The 24,383-nt window shown below is 37.0% G+C and overlaps 2 protein-coding genes across 3 annotated transcripts in view; one reads left to right on the top strand and one right to left on the bottom strand.

Moving 5' to 3' along the window:
* The window catches only part of Fur2 (furin-like protease 2), a 348,856-nt gene that overhangs the window by 143,653 nt on the left and 180,820 nt on the right, over positions 1–24,383 (bottom strand). The gene's annotated exons all lie outside the window — the stretch shown is intronic.
* Rps17 (ribosomal protein S17) overlaps positions 1–24,383 on the top strand; it is a 209,348-nt gene that overhangs the window by 427 nt on the left and 184,538 nt on the right. The gene's annotated exons all lie outside the window — the stretch shown is intronic.

Here is a 24,383-nt window from a genome sequence, read left to right on the forward strand (position 1 = left end):
TGTGAAAATTAAATACTTGCGTTAACTTAAACTTAGTAAGCACTATAAATAAGAGATTTTATTTAATATCTTCTATATGTTATATATATATATATTTAATAAAAATAATAATTGATTTTTTCAATTATCGACATATATTTTATGATAAAAATTTAAAAGATATCATTTCGATGACATAATTTAATAAAATAATTTATTCATAAACTGAATAAGGTATAAAAATATAGAAAATAAAATCTCAAAGAGTACAAAATTTATACGATTCTCTTAAACATTTAAACGACCTCTAAAGCATAAAAATACCTTTCGAATATATTTTCTCTAAGAAATAAAATAAAACTTATGCAATATGCCATAAATATCTTAAAACATATATCTAACGTTTTCCAGTCGAATAGACTTTCATAAAAAGATACATTCCTGAGCTCGTAAATCATGCAGAAACAAAGAAAACGTTTCCATGTGTCACTTCAAAGAACAGGATGCTACTTCAGTCCCTCGTTACAGAAAATTGACAGATAAAAGCTATCGGAATACGATACGTGACGTGGAGATAAACACATGGTCCCCTGATGGTCCCCAAAGCCAATACATCTGACCACGACAGAAAGGGTCGTCATCAACCCGAGTAGAAATGGTCGGAAACCTTACCATTGAGGGGTGCCCCTCCGTCATGAGTCTTCATTAGGCGTTAAGCCAGTGGTTCTTAACCACCTTTTGCTTATTAAAACTTCTTAAAACGTTATTCGCAAAAAAAGTTTCATTAAAACGGAACTTTGATGTATATAAATGGACATAGAAAAATACTGAACATCTTAGTTTTCCTCTTTTTGAATGTTTTATATATAGGTAAAATAAGTATAACAAAATCAAAGTAATGCATAAAGAATTCAGTTCTATGTAAATTATACATCTTCAAAACTGAGATTATTCTAAAATTAAAAATTTACTTTACATGAAATATTTTCTCTGAATGGAATCCAAATCTTTCTTTTACATTTACAGAAAGCACAGCTTGCAACTCTAAATAATACTGCAAACATACTATCTATATATTTTTCACGTTATCTCTCTTTCTCAGAGAGGATATTTTTCAAAATAGATAGATTACCTATACGTCTTAATGATGAGTCACTTATTCAGAATCGCTTTATTTAACATCCGCGAGCCCGCATAAAAACCACCGGTTTAAGGGTTAAGAACCACTGGCTTAGGTATAAGCCTATCGAACCTGTTGCTTCCTGGCCGACTTGGCAGGCTCGACTTTCCATCGGCTATTCTGTGCCCATTCGGGTGCCTTCCTTCGGTCATTCTCCTTTCTCATTGTCAGCCTCGTGAGAATTAAGGAGGCTTCGCCCAGGCGCGTGCACCGCGCGTATTCAGGGTACTCGCTACTCGGGATAAATTTACGACTAAGTAGTTCCGAGGTAGCGGTCCGTGCGCTGGCGCAACTGCAAATCACCATCTTTGCGGTCACGGTAATTCACAGCCGATCTGGCAAAACCCCCGCGACTAATCGAGACAAACGCATGGCTTTAGCCGGTGTAACCGATAACCCGAACGCAACTTCCTTTGTGTCGCGAACGTCGAACCTGTTGCTCTCCTGCCGCGCCTGCACAGGCCCGCGAACAGAGATCTACCTACCTATCTATCTCTATCTATACAATCATCTATCTGTCTGTCTGTTTATCTCCTATTATAACGTGCGCTGTACTCATTTTCACCCGGTTGCCCCATAGAGAGAATAATGCGGGGCAGATGCCCGCTCGTTGATAGAATTCATTCGTTCGATCGTATCGCAGCTATGAGAAACTCAATTAGCGGGCGATCGTCTTACACCATTTTGCAATAATTATATATATTATTCACGTCATTCAAAACTACAAACGTGAAAAAAACAATCTAAAAATAAAAAAAAATAAAAAAAAACAGTTTCGAACTTTGCAAAGTATTTTGAGACATATACAAAGTATATAAAATATAAAAATTTTTCAAATCTTTAAAACGTGCTTGCTCTCCTTTCTTTGTCACCAAAACAATTAAATCAAATGTGATTAGATTTTTGTTTGTTACGACACAGATGGATATTTATTTTTTATACACGTTTCCTATATATCATGTTTTGATTTTGACTTTAGCGATAATAGCCGCTTAGAATACTATCTCGAATCCGGAAGTCTCTTCGTGTACAGCTTAAGTGAGCAATTGTTCGCTAAAACACGCGATCTTGTGGGCTCGTTGCCACATCATTGCGGCTATTGAATTTACTCGTTCCAGGTGCAGGTAATGTTATATGTATACGCGCAGACCTTAAAATCCAGCATTCGGTTGTATGCGCGCGAAATCCGCATCCGCGCCAAGGTATTCCGATTTCTTTATACGCTTCTTTCTCATGCGCAAGCGTGTCTTTTTATCTTGCGCATGCATTATGACAACGTTATTCTGACTCCTATGCAATTCGCAAGTGCACGGGCGAATAAATCGTTTGAAGAAAAAGGATACCACAATAGAAAACTCTTACACTCGTATATTCGATTTTCAAGATACTATCGCAGCTTCTTATTTTTGTTACGATTTTTACACGGATGCAGAACGTACCAATATTACTCTTTGGAACTCTTAATAAAAATTGAATATCTTTAAAAATTAATTTTCTTTTTAGATTGCATCCATCGTAAATGAGATTTAAAAATCTTACGTTTGATTCGAAAAAAAAAGATCTTCAATAATAACAAGTTGGATAATTAAAACTCTAATTACGATTACGTCAAAATAAAATTTGCAGCAAATTAATTGGGAAATGAAATTAATACTCTACCAGCTTACGTAAACTATATATAAGTTACGTTATGTAAGTTACGTTATGTAAGCACATTATTATTATAGTGCGTAAAAATCTTGTGTACGCGAAAGGATTTTATTTATACACGATATTATATTATACTTAGCGGAATAAATGCATTACTTCCGCGTTTGATATTTATGATGCCGCGCTCGTAGTTTTTTTAGACTGCACTTCGACGTATGCGTATAATGACGTATCCTAGCGTTATATAATGTTAGTCGGACAACATGTAATTTTAACCCATAGAAATTATAATCAATGTTTTTTTATCAGATAAACTTTTTTCTCGATATTCCATGGAGCAATTTTTTATCGTTAAACTTGTGTGAATTCTAGAGTACAATCTTACTTCTACATTAATGTAACTCGAGTCTTCTTTATTTAGTTCTAAAAAAACAATACAGAGCTTATTATTCTTAATCGAAATTTTTGATTTCTAAGAAAGAAACATATCTAAAATAATATATTCTTAAAAAAGAAACCAAGCTTTTCTCAAATTTCGTGAAATATAACGCTGTACATAGAACATCCCGGAATCTCTGTGCCTTAATTTTGACTATAAATTGGTCCAGAGATCTATCATCGAAATTAGCTCCGAAATTCTGGGACGTCCTGAGTACGCCCTTCTTACCTTCGCATGAACACGAGATAAGGAGCATCTCTCCTCGCTCTCATCGTGGAGTCATTTTAACTAATTGCTTCGCCCGTTGCTGAAGCAGCCTCGTGTTTCCCGGTATTGAGTGACAAAAGGATATTACATAGTTTAGCGGCTTGGTCAGAAAATACCTCTCGCGCGACATCAAAGACGACATCAACCTCCGAGGTTTTTCGTAAAACCCAGGCGTATCTATGGCGTGCCGTGGTTCGAATCGCTGCGGCCACAGAGATTATCACCACAGGCGCACATGCATACACGTGTATGCGCGGGCACTCGAGATAGCGAAGCCTCCGCAGGTCGAATTGCCACCACTCGACGGAATTACGGGCCCGGTAAGGTGACGCCGCCGCAATAGCCACCGCCATAAGTGCCGCCCGCAAATTGGTGTTTCGGTACGATGTAAGCGCGGAATCTGGCTTTTAATCCCTTCGGAACACGCGGTGTGTGCTAAGCCGTATCCTGTTTTTTTTTAAGTTGCACGCGAATAAAACGGAAATGCACCGCAATTTCGTCGCATCGTATGTTGACATTATATCCGCATTAAACGTGAGACGTTATGTAAAAGAAATTGTGGAGCGGGCGCGTCATTACGATAAAATCGAAAGATATACCGCTAAAGTCTTCCGGAAAAGAAAAGCGTTAAATAGTATGTATTTTGCGTTAAAATCAAGAATTATTCTCAAATACAGTAACATAAATCCAAATCGATCGTTGGATTTAATAGAATTTTAACAGTTCGCCGAAACCATCGCAAAAAACTTGAAATTTTTATATCAAAAAATTTCAATTGTGTTTTATGTAGAAATTTAACGTAAAACTAGGCATTAAATTATAAAGATGTTCAAAGCGATGTAAATATAAAAGCAAAAAATAGTGAGGCAATCATTCACGTTTCAGTCTCGAACGCTTAAGGGAGAGAAAAGTTCGAGACACGCGAAACTTTCATCTCCTAGACGATCTCTTTCGCGTCAGGACTGTCACGCTTCGTGACATATTTTACGCGGGTATCGCCGGCAGGCAAAAATCCGTCCCGAAATTTGTCACCGCAAGAATACGCGAGACTACTGGGCATTTGTCATGCACAAGGCACGTTCTTCCGCGATTCTCTCTTTGCGGAATAACAGCCGCCGTTAGAGGCAATAATGTAAGATATGATGCGATTAATCGCGACTGCGTATTTATTCAAATTAGCCGTGCGTTGGAGCGCGATATGGTATACCAAGATCAAGACAGGAATAATAATCGCGAATTATCGAGAAACGTGATCTAGCAATGTAGGCTCGCATTCAAGGACTCCGCGTGAGACGCAGGAGATATATTGTATACGCAAGATATATGCGCGGTTACATAATATTGAAGGATAATGATTAATGCGACATGTACATCCGATACCGTACATCAATTTATAAACATAATGAGCTAAGAACATCTGAGAGCGAGAACCATAAGCAATAAAAGATGATAAACAATCGTATCCGACGTATCCGCAATTATTTAATTAAAATACAAGATGAAAAATGCATACTAATAATTATTGATTATTGATTATTGATTATTGAGAAATGCTTCACTAATTATCTTGCTTTGGTTTTAACATTACAATCGTTACATCATGTAGAATGATGAAATTCTTAGACGTGAATCAGTTTTCTAAGATTGTTTTATAAGGTATATTTTTTAAATTAAATTAATTGTAATCGTCTCCCTCGGGATACGTAGTCGTCGAGTAATAAAACAGTCGTCTTCGCCCAGATTCGACGCTACCTCATAAATGCAACCGCGAGATAAGCGATCACGGCGCAACGCCGGGATTGAGATTAATTTCTGGAAAATTGTTGCAAACAAAACGAGCGAAAACTGTAATAACCGCGAAACAGGCTGGCGCGATAAATCATTTTAAAACAAGGCGTTCGCGCGTGTAAGATGAATCGTGTCGTTAAGGATGACCGTGACGTGCGAATAATACGAGAAATTTACTTTTCTCATTAAAATCGGCTTTTTTCTCGTTATCGACATCGACCTGGAATCTCCTCGTACCATGATACAGAAACAATTAATTATCTACGCCTTTAATGGTAAAAAATATCAACCCTTACTTGCCAGCACGTCACCAGTTGTAAAAATATATTTTCTTTATACACAAATATTATAATCAGTTGATGCATGATTCTAAGTTTTGATAAAATTTATTTTATACAACTCGATAATTTTTAAATAAAACAACAAATAGAACACGCTACAGTTGTGACATTATATATAGCAAAATAACTGGTAATTTTTCTACAGTTTATTGTAATTTCTGTAATTTTAACTTCACTATTCTTGATACACTCCTAAATTTCTTTGAGAACTTTTATTATCTCTCTCTCTCTCTCTCTCTCTCTCTCTCTCTCATTAAATAATTATATTTAATAAATATATTTATGTGCAACACTTGTGAAACTCGGAAAGTACTATCAAATAAGAGTGAATTCGATTTCTGATCCCATTGATACAACTTCTACACAAAAAATCTAAAGTGTACAGACACAATCAAGTGGGAATAATAATAAACTGAAGTTTTTCTACTGCTAAATGAAAACTCGGTACTGAAAAGGTTAGAATTGCCTCATGTATAACCAGTTTACGATGTAATTTCCGCGACGTTTGAGTTTACGAAGAAAGAGATAATAATAGTTTTGCGAGCACAATTAAAAACAACAAAAATGGTTCACTTTTGCATTACGATAAAATCTCGTTTCAAGATGCCTCGGCGAAATAATGGAATTTTTTGCAATGTGCACGTTTACATTGTGCTTAAGTGCTTAAAATTATATTTTATAATTATTTATCTAACCCCCCCCAACAATTTTTTCTCGGATAAATGATTTTTGGAAAAAAAAATATATATCTATTTTATTGCATCTAACAAATAGACAATTAGAATTCAAGACTATAATTAATTATTTCTCTCTCTTCTCTCATTTAAAACAATCAATATTCCATAATAAGATAAACTAAACGTTATTTTCATAATTGCAAAGAGATTATTTTTGTAAATTAATCCTGAGATATATCAATTTATTATAAAATGATATATCTCTGTATAAAATATTTATACGCACATCCGTTCATTCAATAATTACACGTAGATACATAAATAAAAAATTATAACGTAGAATTAATTATATGCCGTTTATCGTCTTTGATATATGCACAGTAAATACGCAGTGATAAATATTCTTAATAATTAATTATTGAACGCAAGTATATAAATGGATATACGCAGTATAGTAATATGTAATATAACAGTTTTAAAATTAATTTGTAAGAGACGTGATCTCCGGCTGAGAGATAAATATGTTAGAATGTCGCGAAACCTTGACTTATGAAGAAGACATACTGATAATTCTCCACACGTAGTAGTCTTTACTGGTTGTCTCACAAGCAAACGTGCGTAATAGAATTCTTTCTCGAAAGCGAAACCTCCGGTAACAGTTCGCGTATTTGATTATTTATTACACTTGAAACTTCCGTCAGTAATATATCATAAAAATGTGAAAAAAAAAATGCTCCGTACATCTCTATTTTGCGTAATGCAAATAATAATTGTGATTATCGGCATTTTTGATTATACCGAGACACGATATTATGAATTATTCTAATTACAGTTTGCATGGACACGTCAATAAACACGCAATTTACGGATAATTGAATTTCTCGCATAAAATACCGCGCGGCTTCATTTCAATTGTCCGTCCATCACGTAATGTCGAGTAATGAGTTGGTAATTGAAGACAATCGATATGATGTGGGTAATCAAACGCATCAGCGAATTATTAATAGCCCGGCTTGAAAAGACTCGAGAAACGGGGAAAACGGCGAGTAAGAGAATTACGAGAGAAACATATCGTCAGAGATAAAGCGGGAACGGTCACTAGAATAATGTAAGAGTGGAACAAGAATCATAATGTAATCAGTCTCTTAACTTGGTTCTTCATCTTTGTGACGGTAATTTAACTTGCGTTTTACTTTTCTAGAAATGAAAACTGTAGATGCTAATAGACCTATTAAGAATTCCATCATGGAGTTTTTTTATCCTGTTCTTTTTCCCCTCCTCATCTTATTCCATTGTGAATCAGCGTTAACTTTACGTCTTTCGCGTTGCATTATTATAATTAATTTCAGTATTACACTGGTGAATTTGTCAACTGTAATATCACGAAAAAAAGATTATAATAATGCTGCGTCACAAACAACAATCTGGTTTTTCAATTACGAAGAAACCAAACACGTAAGTCTGTTTTCTGTTTGCTATTTAATTTTTGCGATGTTCATCTGTAAATACATTCATTAATTTATATTATTTTCATTGCCACGACATAACCGGAAATTAAAAGAGAAAACAACCGAATTTTCTGATTCGCATCAGCATGAACCTAATTTCTTAACTTGAATTTGTTTGACGTTAAGAAACGTGTTTATCTGCATGCGTATATGAGATTCTAAGAGAGGAAAAAACTTGGATGCGGAATAAAATATGCAGTTTCCGTCCGGCAGTCGGGAATGATCACGTTTGAAAGTTCCAGTTATATACGATTTCTCTCGAAATGATTCTTTTTACGACACTCTTCCCACCGCCGCGGGGAATAGTTACGGTTACGGCGAAGATAGTTACGGAGAAACTCGCGACGTTATGAAAATACAGTGGCACGGGATGGCTGCTCCGCGCGAGTAGAAAGGTCATTATCCTGGAGCGCGAGAAAAATGTAAACATATAGTTCCATAGGGTGAGAAAAAGGAAGTGTCAAACATTGGACACGCGCGTGGATTTCCATCCGTCGTTTCACGGTCGCCAGCGAAGAACAAGTCGAAATAGATCGCGAATTCTGCACCGTTAGCTATTATAGGTCTCGCGTGGACGATTACTAATAACCGAAGGGGATTCGATCCCAGCCTTTATCCCACATATATGTGAAAAGCACAATAAGCCTGTCAGGCTGCGATGCATGGGCTTCGGACCGCCCCACAGATAAATTATAAAGTCTCACATATTATCATTTTTGTAGAAAACACAAATCTCCATCATTTTGTATGTACAATACTTTATATATCAAAGTTTACATTACAATTCATAAGAGAAGTTGACTCTGAAGAATTTTTTTTAATTGACTTAAAACATTGTACATAAAAAATAGCAATTAAATATAATAAAATTAACAAGGAAACAAATTTTTCAAGCTTTACAAGCCTCTTCAAAGTAACACATAAATAAAGACTTCAAAATAAAAGAGCAAAACAAATTTACAATTATATTCATCGTTCTTTTTTATTTAACATAAAATTCAAAGAGAGTACAATAAGTGAATTTTAGATGTTAACTAGACACTACAGACGCGCGCTTCGCGCGCGCTATTTAGCTTTAACATTATGCTATTACTATTAACCCTTGATACACACAACTGTCAAAATATACAATGACAGCTGCAAATGAAGTAAGCGCAGCAACAGAACCAATCGGCATCGCGGAAAAATGACAACAATACCTACGACATGCTCTTTTTAGAAGAGGATATAAAGAGTCAAAGTTTAAATTATTTTAAGACTTGTAATAATTTTATATGGACTTTGTTGCATAAACGGCAAAAGATTTATTCTCGTTTCAGCTGATAAATTCTGAATTATCAGATCAAATAATCCAAAAAAAAAAAATCGCGAGCAAATGAATACCGTCCTATTTACAAGCAGCATTGTTAATGTTATGCAGGATTTCGTATAATTAACGTTGTTGCTTGTTAATATCGTAATATTTCTCACATCATCCCATTACGTGTAAGCTAATGAACGCAATGCACGTTACGCGTTTACTTACGGATATACGGCGAATATTGATTGCGGTTGAAGAGTAACATACCTGAAACAAAAAAAAATTCTTGTTAATTACATCATCCCATTTCCACGCGAAAATAACCGCAAACTATGTAAAATTATATGCGCTCAAAAATATTACGTAACAAACAATTATTCATCGACAATCTCAATATTATCTTGAAAGATTAATTGCTCAAGGTAGTTGTATCGCGACAGTATTAGTAAAAAATAATGGTCACACTGCAATACGATAATGTACGGAAAACTCTACTTATCTGTGTAAAACTTTTGACTGAGCTTGTACTGTTTTTACTGTTTTCACTCGCGTCAGTATTATAATATCAGTATACCATCGAAATTAACTCGCGACGCTCGCGTTAGTATGCTATCGAGGTTATTTTGAATAAATAGAAGAAATAAAAGCGAAAATATCTGTTAAAAACATTACAAAAAAAGATTAATAAAAAAAATAAGTATTAAAGAAAAGACATAAAGCTTTAGCGGCAATGTCTAAACTACATATATATCTAATCTTCATATGCGCAGTGTTGCAAGATTTTTACAGGTTAGCTGTCGTATGCGTCCACCGCTATGAGAAATTGTGTACTTTGTGTAACAATTGCTTCAAAACTAAATAGATAAGGGTCTTGTACTTTTGTAAGAATATTTTTACAAGTCTCTTTTATCATCTCTTTGTTTTTCATTAAAATCCTATGAGTAGTTTGATCGCTACAATTACAAACGTGATAATATATAGGAAGCCGTTTTCGTCCTACGATACATGTAAAAAGTGCTAAGTTTGATTTCCATTAATTCAACTTTGGTATAGTCAAGCCTTTTCTACTTGCACGTGTGTATAGAGCGTGTTTACATTAATATGCTGTTCAAATTTTAAAAGATTCCTATAAAAATGGGTTTTGTGACACAACTACCTTAAATCAATATTGTCATTCTATAAAAAATGCTTGCATTCATCAGTTTTATTGCAATATATTTTTTGTAAAACGTATGTATTTTAAATATTGAATCACGATTCAATATCAAACATTTTCTATTTAAAAAATCGAAGAGCATGGCTGACTATATATACTGCATTTCCACTTATTTAATAGAATAACAGTTGCAATAGTAACAGAACCATTTCCTTTCGTCAGAGACTAAATCCTTAAATCAGAAAATAAAAAAATGCAAACAAAATATAAAATAAATTAGTGTGCTTGTACATGTAAAATATTTATCAAAACAAATGTTTCTTTATATTTATATTTTATAAATTGTACGCAAATACTATTTGAAGATTGTTACTGTTTAAGTGTTTTATCTCAATTTTCGTACTTTGAATATTATCAAGAATTTTTAACGAAAAGGAAACAGCTTGACATACCTACTTGAAGTACTAAAGTTTTGAATAAACCGACATCTGAGTAAAGAAAGTCTAAAACGCGAAGAGCATGTTGCCGACGAATGCATATAGTGCGTCTCATACGAGGCGGCGATAGTTAGCGACTCGGTAGAAAAATTAGAACAGCTTAGAGAGGCGAAAGACCCTAAAGCGCGGCCGCTCGTTAGCTTAATAAACCGAGCGTATACTCGCCTACCTGCAGAGAGAGTGTCGAGAAGCACCGGAAAGGAAAAAGGAGAGCGAGAAAAACAGAGAAAGAAGCCGTTCGTCGACGATGATGACGTCGCGACGCCAAAACGAAAGGGCGCGCCCGTTAAAAGATGGAAGCGGAAAGTAGATGAAGGAAGAAGAAAGACGGAATAACGCCAGACGAAGAGAGGCGGAAAAAAGCAGACGGGCAGGGTGAAGAGAAAGAGTGAGAGAGAGAAAGAGAGTGACTGCCTTATTCTCCGTCGGCCTCGTAAACACGACGCTGGCATTTTCATTCGTATTATTCGCAAGTATCTTCCCGCGCTTGAAGTCAAGAGTCGCCCTATCCTGAGGCAAGAAAACAGCGCAAAATGTAGTTCGGAGGGAAACGAGGAGAGAGCATCCCACCCGATGAATCGGGACGCCGGGTATAGGACGTAATCCGGCCATATATACAGCCGCCGCGTGGCGTATAGTTACGGTTTTAATTTTCTTTCGCAACCCCTGGGGGGTTTATGGGCCCGCCGGTTATTACTCCGCTCGCCCAGAGGCACCTAACTCCACGTGTTTACTCATGCGCTTATATATCCAGTCGCCGTTTCCTCTCCGCTTATTTTCGCGATTCTCTTATGCTCCGCGGACGCGCGGAGCGTGTAACGAGCGAACGGTGACAGAGCGACATCAACGTTTCTTTTTTTTTTTTTTTTTTTTACGACGAATCTAACCGAGTGTTCGCTTCCTTGGATGCGAGAGCGTCATGCCTTCGTTGCTATTGAAAGAGGACACGAGAGAGTCATTATTCGTAACTTTTCATACAGATAAAAAACTGACATTATAATCAGTGATTTGACGTATAAAAAGATTATAATTCGGAATATTTAGTTTTTTAGCGCGACCTGTTAAGAATTACAACGCTGTAAGTCGAGAATTAATCTAAATTCTTCTCAAGGGAATAATTCGGGAATGTAAGTATAGATATAAATAAAGCTCGATGTATGTAAGAATAATGCATTAATAATACTTTGAAACATTGAGAATAATTAAGAGTAATTAATTCTATTATAACTCCTTTGTATTGTCTTTCTCGAATTAATCGTTTAAATCAATTTAAAATTTTCTTCTTTAATTTGGACAAACTCAGAGTTAACAATTAGATTCGTAATAATTTATATCGACTTCCAATAATAATTTGCTATACAGAAACTTCGTGCTCAAAAAGTCAAAGCAATATTCTCTTTCTCTCACAACCGCATCTTATTACCATTTCTGTTAGTCTTCTCCTCGGCATATTTTACATTATTCATATTTTTGCGCCTTAATCTGAAATATCCGCGGCTTTTTCTTTGTCGCATCGTATAGGCTTCCGCATCGCGAACTTTATTCTTTGTGAGCTGATCTTTAATCCGAAGTCAGCTTCCGTCAATGCAAATTAAAAAGCTCGGCAAATATACAAACCGAAATTAAGCGCTCTGAGCTTGAAGTCGTTCAATCGACATTATAACCATCAACATTTTTCATATTATTCATTTTCCTGATTTATTAAGATCTTTAATGAAATTTATATCACAGAGATTTGCCTGTTGTATTTTAAAAAAAAGTAAAAAAAAATTATCCCGCGCACATTTAAAAGGTTTAAAATTCCGTTTTTGTCATTAAAATTTGTAAAAATAAATCCAATTTGCATCCGGATGCTACGGTTAAATCGATAGCGGTAGATAACTTCCACACCGAAAATTTCACAAGTGTCTTCGGTAAAGCAATTGAATAAAAGAAAAAGAAGAGAAAGAGAGAGAAATCTCGTCGGATATCGCGAGATAAGTCGAATCGAAGTCACGCTTGTCTCGAATTATGCTAAATTCCGACGATTGGAGGCGGATTCCCATCACGGTTTCCGAAACGGCGCCGAGGAATTCGACCGAAAAGTCTCTCGCCGCGAAAATTGAGTTTACGCGAAACTTACTTCGGCGCAGAGCCGCCGAGGGATTGCATTCGGATGCACCGGCGCGGCGACGGTGACGGAACCACGCTCGATGCACGTACGGCGAGAAGGAAAGTGGAAGGAGAACAGGAGAGGAAGATAAGAGAAAGATTGTGGCTCGAACTTTCGATCAAAGAGCCACAACCGGTCGATTTATTTCTCCGCGACTCATCCATCTTTTTTCCGAACCTTGTTTTATCCATTTCGATTTTTGTCTCTCACGCGCATCGCGCATCGCGTAGAACTCGAAGAAAGAGTCCGACTTCGCGTCGATTTGACCGGTAATTCCATTACTGCGACCGGATCGCCAAGTGAATCCATGTCAGACTTACTGCAGCCTTACGATTTCGCCGCCGTTATTGCTGTTGGTCGAATAAAGAAAATTCCGAAGAAGTTGGTTTTTTTTTTTAATAAAGAAGACTATCGTCTTTCTCAAAGACACTTATAATCACACAAAAATTGCATGACGAGAGATCATTGTGCTTTCAGATAAATTAAAATTTATTCATCTGAAATGAAATCGTGTATCGACATTAATTTGCAAATTTAAATATACCTACGTAAAAAAAATCTGTAATAACTTAAATAATTAAAAATAATCCGATTGGAAAGCTATAAGTTCGTAAAAACAAAAAATTGATGTAATTCAAATAAAGTGTCTTTTCCTATTCGATAAATCAAATAAAAATATTCATAATTTTAAACATTACATTTTTCTATTTTACGGTATAGAATTCCGTATAATGTATGTAATAATTAGTATTCATAGATTAAATAAATGTTGGTGGGTATAGTTGCATGTGCCTGGGTGGATAGAAGTTTAATGAAATTCTAAAACGAGAGAGGAAAGCAAGTTTTACGTTAAGTTTTTTAAAGCCAGATTTTCCTCGGTTTTAAAAAGCAACATAGTTCGTAAAATTACTTAATGTTAATGCAAAAATCAGTTACCGTACCACTTACTTTCTTTCTGATCGTACAAAAAAACAAAATTTAAAAAGCCTTACGTTCTACCAAGATAATTATGCATGAGAAGATGCAACGTATAATATAAAAATCTCATCATCTGTATTTATTTTTTAGCTATATACTCGATTCTATCTTCGATCCATTTTTACCTCTTGTCAAGACGTCTAACATAAAAGAACGCTTCGGTCGCGTTCACGTCTCGATTGCAAAAGGATTAACCGTGTGCGGGCACGACCGATTAATAATCGGTGCACGTATTACCGGTGATTTCGTGCGAAGGGTAAGTCTCGATTATCGTGGTGATCGCGGAAACGCGACTGCGTAGCCGCGAATACAACGCGCACGACGCTCGTTGACAATGCGCTCGGGCGAATAAAAGCAAATTCCGACAATCCGATCGCAAATTCGAGCACGTACGCCTCGTTGATGACGGTAATCGAGCGGAATTTGTAATTACGGTACCTATATAACACGCGAAAGCGTTACAGCGGCCTCATAACGTATAAAGCTATAATTATGTTATGCCTCCACGCACGTTGCATCGGGAAATGCTTTTTGGTACTTACATGATACGTAAGAACTAAAGTGCTTAAGAATGACAGAGACTTGGGACTACAAGAAATTGTCAAAGCCGAATTATAAACTCTTTTCTTTTTCGAAAGATTTGAGAGTATACAAAATAGTTTGTTTTTTAATTAATATACAAATTGTTTCTTCATAATGAACAAAATTTACTATTATTTCACTGACAAAGTTTTATAATTCATGTGTGTGTTAAAGGTTAATTATATGTATATTTGTGTGATATATCTTCGAAATATAAATAAATTTATAGATTAATCAGATAATTTTAAGATAAAAGAAAAAACTTTTAGTTTCTTTCCTTTTAGCAAAAGACATAAATTTGCTTGTTGTAATATCACTGAATTATATCAATTATAAATTAAAAAATACTATCTCTGCAATTTCTTACTTTCGGTATAATTTTTGAGGTACTAAAAAATATACTGCAAATTTACTCGTTGCATTTCAATAATTGAAAGAATCAAAATCAAATTTATATTATACACTATACGTCTATTGCTGATTTAATTTCATAATAGCTCAATTTCAAAATCAAATCACAGAAAACTGTAGTACCTTAATACTGTTGAACAAACATCATAGGTACTGTTGGGCCAGTAGCTACAGCAGTAGCTTGAAAGCACTTCGTGGTAGAACCATTATATTAACACAGTCTTGTACAAGTCTGGTTTAATTATCTAAGGTGAGAAGAGCTCTGAGTAAAAGTGGACCACGTCCATAATTTACAAGCACCACTTTGCATACATTTTCATATTTAAAAACGGATACTACAAATTATGAATTTTATCCACTTCTGTTCTGAACGTGTCACTCTTTACTTCCATCAATTCAAATGCAATAGCGTGCTATTAATATTTCATTCATCAGCTTTTTCAACATTTTTTTTCACCAGAGAGAAATAAATAGTTTTACGCCAGAAACAGAAAGAAAAAGGGGAGAGAGATAGTAAAACCAAACAAGTGTAAAAAGTGCGCACCCAGAAAAAAACAAACTAATAAGTTACGATATATAAGATCAAGTTATAACTCTGCGCAAATTTTTTGGCAAAATTATTTATTCGCGAATCTACGCACGCTGATAGATATATAACTGTAGCCGGACAGTAAACGGAAGAAGATGAAAGTTACGAGATCGAAAACGTGGTTTGACTGTGAAACCACTGCACTTTACTCGCGGAGATATCAACATTTGGCTAGCGACGATAGAAGAACCCAAATCGGATATCAGCAGATTGAAAAAGACTGAGGTGAATAAACTGTGAATAATGTGAACGACACAGTATTCGATTTTCCTTGAAATTAATATAAGAATATACAATAGGAATATGTGTGACATAAATATATGTCCTAATGATATTAAATTTTCGAGTTTATCTATTCACTGCTTTCTCCATTATTTACGTTTCCTGTCTCTGTGTGGCTATAGATAAAAATATGATTATCATTACATATGTAAAAATATATAAAATATCTTATTATATTATTCTTTAACGTAATTAAAAATTAAAGCAATGTCATATTCACAGACGCCGGTATTATCTATTAAATAAACTCCGTTAGTTTTTGAAACAAACTTCCCTCATCACGTATATTTTTAAGATTACTATCTACTAATTGGATACAAAATTAATAATTTAAAAAGTCAAGCTGGAAACTACACATGTGATAGCAACATTACCTTAAATTAACAGAAAAATTAGCTATCAAATCTTTAATAAACCATTTACCCCGATGCATCTACTCCGCCGTACATATGTATATGTATAAAGCATGGTAGTGTACACTGAGAAAACGGCAAAGAGAGAAATTGCTATGTTCGAAGAGCACGCCATTGCAGGATCACATGCTCCACGCGCACCTTTCGTGCTCGTTTCGATTCAGCGAAAGAGAGTTTCTCGATGGAAAAGGCGCCTATCCAGCGCGTTTCGTCCCTCCTTCTGTGGAGAGGGATTTTCATACTCCCCTCGAGATCGCCAATATTTGCGGTTCTATTAGTAACCGTTGAGGGGGGGCCCCCGCCACTCGAAATTCATAGCGCGATGGGGGCCCACCCTCCCCTGCCCGCTCAATCTCGCAGATCGACGCGGCACGCCGCGAGAATTCGTAACGAGTAGCAAACTGGAGGCGGGAGGGATACAGTCGCATCCGAACGTCACAAAATATCGCATGCATTATGCATAGGCGAGGCGAGGCGGCCCGGTAACCGTGCCAAGTGTGCCGTCGCTCGTGACTACGCAGGGCGACTATATAGCGTGTAATTTAATTTAACGTTATCGTAAGAAATCCCTTTCAGCGTCAAACCGCTCGTGATTTCTGCGAGCGGAACATGTTCCATTCACGAAAGTATTAGAAAATGAGTGTAACGGTTACGCGCTAATGGTTCGAAAAATAGAAAAGAATCTAGTTACGCGGAGTGCTTTCATGCTTGTTAACGAGATTCTCAGAATAATTCGGTAACGATTTTTCATTCCAACAGAAATTTTTGTTACGTTCGATTTGATATTGAAGAGTCAGTAATAATTTTGATAATTGAGAACTGCAAGAAAAAGATTTACTTAAAATTTCATCGAGAGAGAAGATGCTGTTGAACTATACACATGTGTTTTAACGATCTCTACTAAACGCGCGTAACTGAGACAACTATATAGTGAAAGAAGTTTCTTGCGGTATTGAATCGGAAACTTCGATACTGCGCAAAAGAAGCCATTTGTTTTGTGTTACTTCGTAATTTTCGAGACCGGCTTCGGAGACAAAGGCAGTTCTGCGAAGCATTGTGAGATCAAAAGTTTGAGAAAGAAGATACTTGAGAAAATAAGGGAAATGCCGGCGACATTTAAGCAGCTTTTCTTAAGTCGCCTCTATACTAAGATGCATCGCTAAATCATTACAAGCTAGCGGAGAAAAAAAACAAAACTTAATTAAAAAATAAGAATAAATCAACCTCTATTGCATCTCGACTTCGAAAATACGCGTTTTAAGCATCGTTTATTTTCATTAGTGCTTTCTTAGCTAAGAAATTCAGAACCAGTTGTAATTCCTTGTTTCTATCAGTATATATAGTACAATTTTAATAAAAATCTACAAAAAATGTTTTAAATAAAAGTTCGATAATGAATGTTGCAATAACAATAATCCTTCTTTAAAAACTTACGCTAAAATATGCATATTATGATATAATATTATATGATATAATAAGCAGTAATATTTTCCTCAACAAAACAAACTGGCAATAATATATTTACAATGCACTTACAATTAATTCGTATAAATTTTCAATAAATCTAATTTATACAAATTTATATAATAATAATATATTCTGGTTACATAGTTAACACACAATATATTATTACATCCTTCCTGTCATAAATATTTAAACAATAGCAGAATTAAAGTTTAAAACTTGCTTCATTTTAGATGGTAATTCCTGCGATTACATGCTAATTTCACGATCGTAAGATTCTAACCCAAAAATTAACGCGAAGAGCCGACCTAATATGAAGCATCCGCAAACGTTACGATCCCAGGATATCGAGAATGCCGATGATTATGTTCGAGCTCCTAGGCACGGCGTGCCCTCGTAACTTTTGCCGGCGGTGAAAATTAATTCGAAGCCGTTCGTTGGCCTGGAGGGCGACGCGCCGCGAGAGCTCGATTGTTATTCGTAGTGCGCGACAGGATGGTTATTACGCCAGAAACTCTGGATTAAATTTCTCGCCGTGAATAAATACCCGAGCGAATTCCTTTCGCGGCGGTGACTCTCGCGGGAGAGTCGCGACCGCCGAACAACGGAGGCGAAAAGCAGAAGCGAGGGAAAAGGGAGGAAAGGGGTGGAGAGAAAGGAAAATGCTTGCTCTTCGTCACCCTCGACGCGTTCGCTGGAATTAATTTTCAAGGTCGAGCGTCAATAAAGCCCCCATCGCCCCCGCGCGGTCTCGCCGTCAGTCCATTGAAGGAAGGGTTAAAGTTAAAACTAATAGGCAGTTAAGCGGGTCGCCGCGCCTTGATGGACGCCCGAGACGAGAGATTGTTTCCCTTTGTGCTCGACACATCTTCTCGAGATCGCCGCGCTACAGCAGGCATTGTTCCATGTAGATTCTACGTGTCGCTTCCGTTCCTCCCCTTTCGGTATAGCTCCTTCTCTTTCTATCGGGACAATAAGTAATCATCGGGAACGAGTTCGACAACGAGGACGAGCGGGTCTCGCGTGTGGCGAGTCGCGTGAGGATCCGCAGCGCGTTTTAATTGCGGCACGGCCGGGCGCATTAAATTCTCTGAACGAATGAACACTCGGGGGATGAGTTCTTTGTGCGAGAAGTTCCGACCAACGGGGAGAACCCGAAGACCGGGGATGAGTTTCCACTGCGCATTTTCATCCCGTTTTCCCCGTTCTCTCTGGAGTTATCTCGCATTGCACTCCTCGCGAGAGAATTCGTTCTTCTTAACCCACGCCGTCTTTCCTCTAATTATTATTATTATTATTCTTTTTACTCTTCCTCTTTCTCTCTTGTGTTTAAATTAGCTTCCGCCGGGACGAAATGTCGCAAATTTGCGATAGGTAAACGGCTTCTATGTTGATGCCAATCAATCTGGTAAACATACAAATTCTTTAAGCGCTCACATAGACTGCTTAAAAACCTGATTCAAAATGCACCAAGTAGACAGATTCGCAGCTTGTCCAGAATGTGTGTGTAAGATTGAGAGTAAGAGAGAGAGAGAGAGAGAGAGAGAGAGAGAGAGAGAGAGAGAGAGAGAGAGAGAGAGAGAAACGAAATTCAAACGTATAGTACACTAACTTATTGTACGTACGAGTTTTAAAAAATCCGATAACGCTCAAAAAGAATCGAAGAAATGAAGAGAAAACGCGCACGCTTTATTTGATCATCGCCACCTCCGTCGTCGCCGTCAGATTATTGTTCATGGCTCCTCTCCAATTGACATCCATTTGAGCGGAATCATGTCGTACGGATTTTGAGGAGACGTACCTGCCGATCTCGTCTCGTCGTCGTGCGCCTGATGTAGCGCATAGACATTCCCTTTGTGAATGCATCGCGTCAAACGTCGCCGCCAGCGGAGCTTCACGGCGCGGCGGAGACACCGCGAGCTGCGAGAGAATACGAGATCAGCGCGGCTGCTAAATAATTTCACGAACCGCTGAACGTTTGCGCCCTTCTCGTCCTTAAATTCCTCAAAGTCCTTACGACGTGTTAATCATGCATCGCGCACAACCGGGATCTTAAAAACGTCGGGAACTGGCGTCGTTCGAGCGGAAAAGCGAAACGTGATTACGTCGGATTACAAAACGAGGTAGCGGAAATTTTGTGAACGAATGTGCATATATAAATCTTTCAACTCCCTCTGCGATATAATTACGTATATTTCATTCTCAGTTTTATTCTACAGCTTTTATTAAATCAAACGAACAACGGATACCAATATTCAAAAATGCAATTAACGACAGAAGACTTTCTGCGTTTCAAATATATATAAATATTTAATAACGCTCTAGATCTATATAATAACACGTATAACATTGAAAATCACAATACATAGAGAGGACTTCGCTCCAATTTCAAGCTATTCCTAATTTGAGAGACTTCTCCTCGCGACAGCAGTGATTTAAACGATTCGTACCATGGTGTCGGGGGAAAAAAATCAGTCAAGAGGCAGAGTAGCGCGACAGAGTAGACTCTGCCCCGAGGCTGTACATCACGCGAACGAGCGCGGGCGAGAAACAGAAGACACTGTAAATCCCGGAAGCCGAGTAGGTGGCAGGCTCTTAATAAAAGAAGACCGCCGACGGTGTTCTGGAGTTCTTTGGGTCTTGTAGCGTAGCGCGATGACTCTTGGTTGCGTGACGCGGGACGTGTGTGACATGGCGAGGAGGTATGTACATTGTGCGAAAAACGAGTTTGCAAAAGTATGCTGCTATGTGTTGCGCACATCTCCTAGAAACTCGCCGCAAAAGGAAACTCTCGTCAAAACTCTGTTTCCCTACACCCTTATCATCCCCGCTGCTTAGCTCTCTCTCTCCTCGTTTCGCCTTCGTGATCATCAAGATTCCCCTTTCTTCCACCCTCTCTTATATGTACATATATGTGTATGTACGTGTGTGTGTGTGTGTAAATATATATACAGAGTGTAGGTATACATACATATGTATTGTATATACATATACATATGTGTATACTCGTCTCCCACTCCCTCCTATGTCTCGCTTGCTTTCCAACCGCTGGCATTAGAACTTTTCTTTATATATACTTCTCTGCGCAGTGTCCTACGCAATAAACGTCTCTGCGCGGGACTCGCCCTTTCCATCTCGTTTTTCTTCTCGCCATTTTCGTTCTTTCTTTCGTTACAGCGCATCCTAAGAATCCCTCCGTTGTCTAGCAGAACGCTTATCAGAGCAATGTCTGTTCGTAGGCCGCCTTCAGGTATTCGAGAGAAGATTTCACGTTTCTCTTTGTTTTTCGTTCATTCAACGTACAAACGTCTAGCGGGGTCTTTCTGTCCGATCATTCGTTCTTCTTTTGGTGTGGAATAATGATCCTGCCGTATATCTATCTTATTACTGTCAATTGTAAAATACTAGACGCCGCAGCTTCTTTAAATCCATGTCTTATCTAAAAATTTTTCAGCAATATATCTTTCTAAAGCCATCGCGAGAAGGAACGCCAGCAGACAGCTGCACGGAAACTTGTAAAAAGGCACGAAATCTATCCCGTCAATATCGCTCTAATCTTTCCCGGCGGACTATCAATCCCCCGTTTATTTTTCATCGAAAGTACGTCGCGAGACGAAACGAACAGCCATCGAAGCGTTATGTCTCCGGCAGGCGTGTAAAATACGCGATGCATGCGCGAAACTGCTTCGTCGTTGCACGCTGTAAACATCGCGGAACGAGGTGATAAAGCTACGCAAATTGGAGCGTCACGCGACTGGATATACAACCCCCGGTTTTGCTTATATAAAAAGTAAAACTCTCCTCGCCGTAAAAATCCTCGGTCGAAACACTCTCCTTGGTGCCTATAGCTGCTCCACTCAACTACTGAAATCTGCACGAGAGGACGCGAACACCCGTCGGATGGTTAATCAACGGGATTAAGAGGGCTTCCTGGTTTTCACTGCTCTGTAACGACAAGCTTGCAAAACATCTCGCTTCAGACGCACGTACATGTCAAGGACTCATTTCGACGTTGCTGCACCGAGCTTGTTCCGGAAGAAGATTATATATATAGGTTCGCTCGCTGATCGACATAAAAGCTCGCCGTCGATTCTCTATTCCCGCTCGTGAAATACAATAAAGTTACCTTTTGCATAATCCAATGGTCTCTTGCTTTATTTCGAGAAACGAATATCAATTTGCGTGACCTCATTATCAGAGAATAAAGAAAGCAGAAAGAAAAATAAGATAAGATTTAAATAATATTTGATGTCGTAGCATAAACTTGTACAAATTTTTTTCATATAATTGACTGAAAAAGAGAAATACACTTTTGTATTGCAAAATATATTTGCGATTAATTTGAGATATCTGGTGCAGAAATCAGATAGCGGACTTAGATATGGTCGGTGTATTTATTTATCGCGATGTTTCGTTGTAAATAGTGTTCTAATAGAACACTATTTTTACGCCAGCTTTTTTAATTCTTCTTAAAAATTTAGAGAACAGGCTATGTCACCGAATCTGACCACTCTGGAGAAAAAATAAAAATAAAATCTGCTTTTACATCGGAACGAAGCACAAATTCAATACTGAAATAGAGAACTAAAAATTGAAGAAAAATCCAAATTGATGTTGTGCTAGCATATCATGTAATTTTCGCAATTTTCAATACTTCTACAAAACGTTAACTGTTAACTATAAAATGTACTAATAAAAATATTATTATTGTTTTAAGCCGTGACAATTAAAATCTATTGGAATAACTGTTCAGAATGCGATCATCATTAAGTATTCAAATAAAATATGTAAATGTTTTATGATAATTGATATCAAATGTTTTAATAACTTTTAAACTCTTTTCTACGTCACTCTTTGTTAATAATAAAATCGTGAACCTCTATTATAATTCTTTACGAGATTTTTTAAGAGCGATGAAAAGCTCAATTGTAACACTAATTGACGATATTATACAAAATTACATTTATAATAAAACACTATTACAAAGCATATAAGACTATGACAATAAAGATTTTTTATGCCAAAATAGATATAACGTATGGGAATTTCGCGCCGTTTTAATAAATTCGCCAGTTTACAAATTTATACTTAGCTAAAATGTAAACTGCGGAACAACACCGTACTAAATCCTGTACATTTCCATAAAATTTAAGGTCTCCATATACCCGCGACGGGACGGTGAATAACGTTGTACGTCGCAACGTGAATTGAAATGTGTATTATAGCATTGTGTATATCGTTCATTTTGTTCTTCCGGACACAAATCGATCCACATTGTACCGCTCGTCGCGTTTAGCATCGAGAACGTGTAATAGCCGCGATTGTAATCGCGCGTAGCGCAAGTATTGCGTGTAACATATATATTTGTCAGTAGGGAGCGATCAAGAACGCCGATATATCCTGCCATTCGATTCACAATTATTTTTAGAAAAATAAATATTAACAATAACTAAATACTGCAAAACCGCTTAAATATTGACATTTATTTATTAATTTAATAATATTCAAATAATATATATATATGGAAGATTTCAATCGTTTTAATTTTAATCGTTTTATTAGAATTCGAATTGAGAGTATTGTAAATATGTTAAATCAATGACATACTTGGACCAACTATATAATGTCTCATTGAAAGCTACGATTTTTTTCCCACGTATTCCGTTGCGTGTGTTGCATAATGCCATACGTAAGCGCACATGCTAATCACGAGACATCATCTCTCGACCGTATCTCCTTAATGTTACAAGGTCCTCTCTGCTTAACAACGACCGTCGTACATCATGTGGCACAAGTTAATAATAATAATCACCGGCAGAGAAATCCACAAAATGTAGGATTCGCGTGCAAGTCGCAACCACATATTTTATCAAATCTAAGCGTTTCGAAATGTTTTTCAGCAAATTGCATCTCAACGAAGCAATCACTACTGATAAAATTTACATTTTTGTGAAATTTTAATTAATAGCGATAAAAATGATAAAGACCGAATTTCAAGCCAATTATCATTTCATAAGCACGTTAATGATTGATGTGACAAATAATCAGTATTATGTAGATACGATAATAATTTTATCTGTTCACGGGAAAAAAGAATTATGTAGCAACTAATTCTTTTTTCTGTGTTCAATGTTGTATATATGTATAATGGTTACAGTCATCCCATACGAATCATACATATATCTATATATATACTTTACTAACTTTTTACCTACTTTTTTTATGATTTGTCTTCCAATATACGAACATTCCGTATACATGTATGAATGCATTCATGTTAGAAGAAAAACAAACCCAAGGAAATTGCATCAGCTGAGTAAGGTCTGTGAGACATTTCCGTGCGCGATTGGTGCAAATGGCGGCAACCTGTCGATGCCAGAATTGATTAAGAAGCGAAAAGCAGGAAGGAGAAACACAGACACGGGTCGCGCGCGCGTACGCTCGTGCGAACGACGGGCAGTTTCGCAGTGATTGAATTTTTCAGCTTTACTCCGGGAAAACAACGCGGAAACTTTCAATGGGCATCGGACGGAATTTGGTCTCCGGAAAAAAAATCTTGCTCCACCGATGAAAATCGGGGGGAAGGGGGAGAGAGAGAGAGGAAAAAAAGAATCAAGCGCGCGTATACGCGTGTCTCCGATATGTTCTGTGCGCGTATATGCGTTTGCGGAATAGGGTAAACGAGAGAATCTGATGTGGTTCCCTTTGCGGATTCAAACGATCGATTATT

The sequence above is a fragment of the Temnothorax americanus genome, unplaced genomic scaffold (assembly GCF_048541705.1).
Source record: "Temnothorax americanus isolate GAGA-0224 unplaced genomic scaffold, ASM4854170v1 Scaffold56, whole genome shotgun sequence".
Taxonomy (NCBI): Eukaryota; Metazoa; Arthropoda; class Insecta; order Hymenoptera; family Formicidae; genus Temnothorax; species Temnothorax americanus.